This window comes from Carcharodon carcharias, chromosome 13 (genome assembly GCF_017639515.1).
Source record: "Carcharodon carcharias isolate sCarCar2 chromosome 13, sCarCar2.pri, whole genome shotgun sequence".
In the NCBI taxonomy this organism is placed as follows: Eukaryota; Metazoa; Chordata; class Chondrichthyes; order Lamniformes; family Lamnidae; genus Carcharodon; species Carcharodon carcharias.
This window is the reverse complement of record NC_054479.1, coordinates 38107644-38115303: the sequence shown is the minus strand read 5'-3', so window position 1 is coordinate 38115303 and position 7660 is coordinate 38107644. Positions and strand designations below refer to the sequence as shown.

General features: G+C 44.1%; 2 non-coding genes across 2 annotated transcripts; both read left to right on the top strand.

Annotated features, from left to right (window-relative positions):
- Positions 1-6837: 6837 nt before the first annotated feature.
- Positions 6838-6909, top strand: trnad-guc. The gene has a single exon. It is a non-coding gene; the product is annotated as a tRNA-Asp (tRNA).
- Positions 6910-7385: 476 nt separating this feature from the next.
- On the top strand, positions 7386-7457 carry trnaa-ugc. The gene has a single exon. It is a non-coding gene; the product is annotated as a tRNA-Ala (tRNA).
- Positions 7458-7660: the final 203 nt, after the last annotated feature.

Here is a 7660-nt window from a genome sequence, read left to right as displayed (position 1 = left end):
TTTAATTTTGTCTCATTATTTTTGAAATCTTTAGCCTTAACTGCTGGCGCGCTCTTATGTTTGTATGCGCTATCACTTCCTGCCACACTCTGATAACCATTTCTCTTATTGCTATCCTGCTTTCTAACCTTTGCCTCTCTCTTTAGTTTATCACATCTTCCCTTGCCACCACTATTTAGTTTAAAACACTCTCTACTGCCCTATTTATACGACTTGCCTGAACATTGGTTGTGGTGAAGACCATTCCGCAGTACAGCTCCCACTTTCTCCAATACTGATGCCAATGCTCCAGGAATTGAAACTCATTTCATACACACCAACTTTTGAGCCACGCATTTAATGCTCTGATCTTACTTACGCTACACTAATTTGCTCGTAGCTCATGTAATGATCCAGAGATTATTGCCTTGGAGGTTCTGTTTTTTAATTTAGCCCCTGGCTCCTCATACTGTCTAAGCAGAACCTCCTTCATAGTCCTACTGATATCATTGGTACCTACATGGACAGCAACCACTGGATCCTCCCCCTCCCACTGCAAATTCCTCTCCAGCCCAGAGCCGATACCCCAAACCCTGCCACCGGGCAGGCAACACAGCCTTCTGGACTCTCATTCTTGGCTGCAGAGAACTGTGCCTATTCCCTTACTATGCTTTCCTTTACTACCATTACATTCCTGTTAGTTCCCTCTGCTTGAATAGCTTCCTGTATCATGATGCTATGGTCAGTTTGCTCGTCCACTCTGTAGCCCACACTCTTGTCCATACAGATTGCAAGCACATCAAACCTCTTGGACAATTGCAGGGGCTGAGGCTCCTCCACACCTACTTTCTCGATCTCCTTAAAGGCCTCACTTGCAGTCATACCCTCCTGTACCTGACCACTGACCAAAACGGAAGACCCTATCCTAAAGAAGTGTGACTGCCTCCTGGAACAAAATGTTCAGGTAACATTCCTCCTCCCTGCTGTGTATCTGTGTCTACAGCTTGGCCTACAGTTCAATGAATCTGAGCCAAAGCTTTTCAAGCCATGGACACTTACTGCAAACATATTCACCTTGGGTCACACTGGCATTCAGGAGCTCCCACATCCTGCAGTCACAGTATATCACCTACCCTGCCATCATTAGTGTATCTTAATTAAGTAACTGATAACTATTTTCTTATTAATTTTAAATTAAATTAATACCCTTTCCCACTCCACTTACTGTTCTTGTTCAAACCTTAGTAATCCAATAAACACTATCAGATAAGAATAAAAGAAATAATGGGCTCACTAGTTTCTCACTTCCCTCCTGCTCGGCTCTAAATTAATTATAAAGTAAGTACTTTAAGGTTATTTAAAAGTTTGTGTTTTTCTAAATTAAAGCTCTACACAGATAGAACTTAACAGCAGTTACTCACCAACAGATCAATTTACAGCTTTCCTGTGAGAACACTAATCTGTTTAATCCATTTAATCCATTTAATTTTGGTGGTGAGAAAATTTCTAGAAAATATAATTAGGGACAAAATTCATAGCCACATGGACAAATGAGGAAACAAAAACAGAATTACCTGGAAATACTCAGCAGGTCTGGCAGCATCGGCGGAGAAGAAAAGAGAAATATAAGCTGGTTTAAGGTGTGTGTGTGTGTGTGTGTGTTTGGGGAGGGGGGGGTGTTGGGTGGGGGGAGAGAAGTGGAGGGGGGTGGTGTGGTTATAGAGACAAACAAGCAGTGATAGAAGCAGATCATCAAAAGATGTCACAGACAACAGAACAAAAGAACACATAGGTGTTGAAGTTGATGATATTATCTTAACAAATGTGCTAATTAAGAATGGATGGTAGGGCACTCAAGGTATAGCTCTAGTGGGGTTGGGGGGAGCATAAAAGATTTAAAAAATATTTAAAAATAATGGAAATAAGTGGGAAAAGAAAAATCTATATAATTTATTGGAAAAAACAAAAGGAAAGGGGAAGAAACAGAAAGGGGGTGGGGATGAAGGAGGGAGCTCAAGACCTAAAGTTGTTGAATTCAATATTCAGTCCAGAAGGCTGTAAAGTGCCTAGTCGGAAGATGAGGTGTTGTTTCTCCAGTTTGCGTTGGGCTTCACTGGAATATTGCAGCAAGCCAAGGACAGACATGTGGGCAAGAGAGCAGGGTGGAGTGTTAATATGGCAAGCAACAGGAAGGTTTGGGTCATTCTTGCAGACAGATGGCAAGTGTTCTGCAAAGCGGTTGCCCAGTTTACGTTTGGTCTCTCCAATGTAGAGGAGACCACATTGGGAGCAACGAATGCAGTAGACTAAGTTGGGGGAAATGCAAGTGAAATGCTGCTTCACTTGAAAGGAGTATAATTCTGTGTTTGGATGGTGAGGAGAGAGGAAGTGAAGGGGCAGGTGTTACATCTTTTCCGTGGGGATGGGGTGGTGCCATAGGAGGGGGTTGGGGAGTAGGGGTGATGGAGGAGTGGACCAGGGTGGCCCAGAGGGAACGATCCCTACGGAATGCTGACGGGGGGGTGAAGGGAAGATGTGTTTGGTGGTGGCATCATGCTGGAGTTGGCGGAAATGGCGGAGGATGATCCTTTGAATGTGGAGGCTGGTGGGGTGACAAGTGAGGACAAGGGGGACCCTATCATGTTTCTGGGAGGGAGGAGAAGGCGTGAGGGCGGATGCGTGGGAGATGGGCCGGACACGGTTGAGGGCTCTGTCAATGACCGTGGGTGGAAAACCTCAGTTAAGGAAGCAGGAGGACATGTCAGAGGAACTGTTTTTGAAGGTAGCATCATCAGAACAGATGCGACGGAGGCGAAGGGATTGAGAGAATGGGATGGAGTCCTTACAGGAAGCGGGGCGTGAGGAGCTGTAGTCGAGGTAGCTGTGGGAGTCGGTAGGTTTGTAATGGATATTGGTGGACAGTCTATCACCAGAGATTGAGACAGAGAGGTCAAGGAAGGGAAGGGAAGTGTCAGAGATAGACCACATGAAAATGATGGAGGGGTGGAGATTGGAAGCAAAGTTAATAAATTTTTCCAAGTCCCGATGAGAGCATGAAGCAGCACTGAAGTAATCATCGATGTACCGGAGAAAGAGTTGTGGAAGGGGGCCGGAGTAGGACTGGAACAAGGAATGTTCCACATACCCCATAAAGAGACAGCCATAGCTGGGGCCCATGAGGGTACCCATAGCCACACCTTTTATTTGGAGGAAGTGAGAGGAGTTGAAGGAGAAATTGTTCAGTGTGAGAACAAGTTCAACCAGACTGAGGAGAGTAGTGGTCGATGGGGATTGTTCGGGCCTCTGTTCGAGGAAGAAGCTAAGGGCCCTCAGACTATCCTGGTGGGGGATGGAGGTGTAGAGGGATTGGACGTCCATGGTGAAGAGTAAGCGGTTGGGGCCAGGGAACTGGAAATTGTTGATGTGACGTAAGGTGTCAGAGGAATCACGGATGTAGGTGGGAAGGGACTGGTCAAGGGGAGAGAGAAGGAAGTTAAGATAACGAGAAATGAGTTTTTTTTAATATTTTTAAAACTTTTATGCTCCCCCCAACACCACTAGAGCTATACCTTGAGTGCCCGATCATCCATTCTTAATTAGCACATTCGTTTAGATAATATCACCAACTTCAACACCTATGTGTTCTTTTGTTCTGTTGTCTGTGACATCTTTTGATGATCTGCTTCTATCACTGCTTGTTTGTCCCTACAACCACACCACCCCCCTCCACTTCTCTCCCCCCACCCAACCCCCCTCCCCACACACACCTTAAACCAGCTTATATTTCACCCCTACCTTGGATTCACCTAATTCTGTTGAAGGGTCATGAGGACTCAAAACATCAACTCTTTTCTTCTCCGCCGATGCTGCCAAACCTGCTGAGTTTTTCCAGGTAATTCTGTTTTTGTTTTGGATTTCCAGCATCTGCAGTTTTTTTGTTTTTATCTCTGGACAAATGAGGGTTAATTAAAGAAAGCCAGCATGGATTTGTTAAGGGAAAATAGAGTTACCTAATTTTCTTGAGTTTTTTAAAGAGGTGACAGCAAGGGTTGGCAGCAATGTTGTTAATATGGTATACTTGGACTTCCAGAAGGCTTTTGACGCAGTACCGCACAACAGACTTGTGAGCAAAGTTATAGCTCATGGAATAAAAGGGCAAGTAGCAACATGTTTACAAAATTGGCTGACTGACAGGAAACAGCGATTAGTAGTTAATGGATGTTTTTAGGACTGGAGGAAGGCTTGTAGTGGAGTTCTCCAGGAATCAGTGTTGGGACCATTGCTTTTCCTGATATATATTAACGACCTAGACATTAATGTAGAGGGCACAATTGCAAAATATGCAGGTGACACAAAAATTGGAAGCATTGTGAACTGTGAGAAGGATAGTGTTAAACTTTGAAAGGGCATAGTTGGTGGAATGGGCAGACAGGAGGCAGTCAAGTTCAATGTGGAGAAATGTGAAGTGTTTCATTTTGGTAGGAAGAAAATGGAGAGACTACATAACAAAGGGTACAATTCTAAAGGAGGTGCAGGAGCAGAGGAACCTGGATGTATATATGCATAAGTCATTGAGGGTGGCAGGACAGGTTGAGACAATGGTTAAAAAACAGCATTCAGGACAAGGGGGCATAGAGTACAAGAGCAAGGATATTATACTGGACTTGTGTAAGACACTAGTTCAGCTTCAGCTGGAGTGTTGCATCCAGTTCTGAGTATCACACCTTAAGAAAAATGTGAAGGCATTGAAGAGAGTGAAGAAAGGATTCACAAGAATGGTTCCAGGGATGAAGGATTTCAGTTGTGAAGATAGAGTGGCGAAGTTAGGTCTGTTTTCCTTGGAGAAAAGAAGGCTGAGAGGATGTTAGATAAAGATATTCAAAATCATGAGGGGCCTGGACAGAATAGATAGGGAGAAACTGTTCCCACTTCTGAAAGGATCAAGAATGAGAGGACACAGAATTAAAGTAATTTGCAAAAGAAACAAAGACAACATTAGAATAAACTTTTTCACTTTGGGAGTGGTTAAGGTCTAGAATGCACTGCCTGAGGTGTGATGGAGGCAGCTTCAACAGGGGCATTGAAAAAGGGAATTAGACTGTTATTTGAAAAAAAGTGTGCAGATTTGGGAAAAAGGCAGGGGAATGGTACTAAGTAAATTGCTCAATCAGAGAGCTCGTGCAGTCACAATGGGTTGAATGGCCTCCTTCTGCACTGTAAAAGTAGTGATTCTGTGATTCAGGCATTGATTGAGGCTTTCAAAATGGAGTTGGATTTTTTTCTATTTATTCGTACATGGGTTGCTGGCATCGTTGGCTAGGCCAGTATTTACTGCCTATCCCTAACTGCCCTTGACAAGGTGGTGGTGAGTCGCTTTCTTGAGCCACTGCAGTCCATGTGCTGTTAAGAAGGGAGTTCCAGGATTTTGACCCAACAACCATGAAGGAATGGTAATATAGTTCCAAGTCACGGTTGTGTGTGGCTTGGAGGGCAGCTTGCAGGTGGTGATGTTCCTATGCATCTGCTGCCCTTGTCCCTCTAGGTGGTGGAGGTCACAGGTTTGGAAGGTACTGTTGAAGAAGCCTTGGTGAGTTGTTGTGATGCATCTTGTAGATACACTGCTGTCACTATGTGCCGGTGATGGAGGGAGTGAATGTTGAAGGTGGTGGATGGGGTGACAATCAAGCAGGCTACTTTGTCCTGGGTGTTGAGATTGTTGGGTATTATTGGAGCTGTACTCATCCAGACAAGTGGAGAGTATTTCTTGAAGATAGTTGACAGGCTTTGGGGAATCAGGGGGTGAGTTACTCCCTGCAGAGTTTCCAGTCTTTGACCTGCTCTTATAGCCACAATACTTATTTGGCTATGGATCATTATCTGAAAAGGAAAAATTTGCACACCTCCCACAGGAAAAAGGAAGGGGAGTGGCACCAGGTGAATAGTTCCTTCAGTGGGCCAGTATAGATATGATGGCCCAAATAAGCTCCTGTGCTGTAACCAATCTATAATTCTATATGAGTTGGTGTAAGTCTGGTGTAGCTTCAGGGTTTATGTTTCTGTTCTGTCACACCAGATTCTATAGATCACAAGATAGTTACAAATGAGGAAGGTCATTCAGTTCATCTTGATTCTTCAAACCTAAATGCTCCTATACCCTGAAACCCTTGTTGCATCTAGTGTTCTTTAATTTATTCCAATGTTTGAGTTTTGAACCCCCCCACCCTCCCTCCCCCGGCCCCCCCGGCCCCCGAGTCCAGAAGTTCAATATAGATCCCAGTTTGAAGGATTTCTGCTATCAGTCATAAAAATTACTTTTGGCTCCATGCCCTATTTCCATCTATCCTAATAGGACCTACCCCTCTCCCTATAACCTCCTGGAACCCAGAGCCTCCACCCCCTACCCCCAAGCATACATTCCTCCATCTAGCACTGCCAACTGTGATTAAATGCATTCCTGGGGGTTTCAGTATGTAACTTATCCCCCACACTTCAGCCATTAACAGGCTAACGCATCCATCTTTGTGACACACTGCCTTCCTACGCCAGTTGGAAAGCAAAGACTCATTACCCAATTGGATAATGCTTGGTCGTCAGCCGAAGAGCCTCCCAGGCACCTACCCTGCCATTTTCAATATTTTTATATCTGGTAAAGAGAAATGCTCAAAGAAAATGACCCAAAAAAATCCAAACTTTATTAATGTCCCTATAATTTTTCTCCACCTGGGGACTGAATTTTTAATTCTTGGAGACTCTTGGTCAATCCTGGAAAATTGACAAAAATGACCTTCTCCAGTGCAACATTAACAACCGCACCTCAACTATAAGAATATCGAATGGGAGGGTGGCCTGTGTGCAGAGTCCTCGTTAGTATAGTGGTCAGTATCCCCGCCTGTCACGCGGGAGACCGGGGTTCAATTCCCCGACGGGGAGGCTACGAACTTTTTTTTCGCCGCCGCCTTCTTAATTTTGTAACATTGTAGGTTAGGAATCCTCTTTAACTTCGGCGAGCTGGGATATAAATTAACTCGATATATCTCCTTCTTTGGCGTTGAGTCAAACTGATCGAAGCTCATTGAATTTACCGCCATTCATGAATACAGTGCAGTGCCCCTCTCTAGCCGACTCAAATTGGTGGAAACATTTCTGTTTTGTCGGGTTCCCAGGTTTCAGCCCATTGACAAGGGAAAGAGTTGACATTTGATGGCGACAGAGATTGTCTCAGTGGAAAGTGGATCGATGGTGATCCATGGGGGAATGCAGCATCAAAATGTCGGTTCGTACGGAAATAGAGTGGTTGCATTCATGAACCTTAAAAAAGGAAAACATCCTTGATGAATCATTCCATTTTTTAAAAAAAAGCTTTTTAAAGAATTTAGGGTGCCATTTGGAATACCGCATTCAGTGTAGGGGATGTAGCTCAGTGGTAGAGCGCATGCTTTGCATGTATGAGGCCCCGGGTTCAATCCCCGGCATTTCCACACGAAATTATTTTGTCTTCTTTTCCCCCCCAAAAAAAGTAGGGACATCCGATTTTGAAAACTCTTACACTTGTTTTGTGTCTATCGATATCTGGCAGCACAAAGCAGTAAATTTATGCAAACATCCCTACAGTACTTTTGTGGAATAAAAATTCCCACTTTTAAATGCTGAGAAGCTGAAAAAATAGAAAGTTTCACAAGAG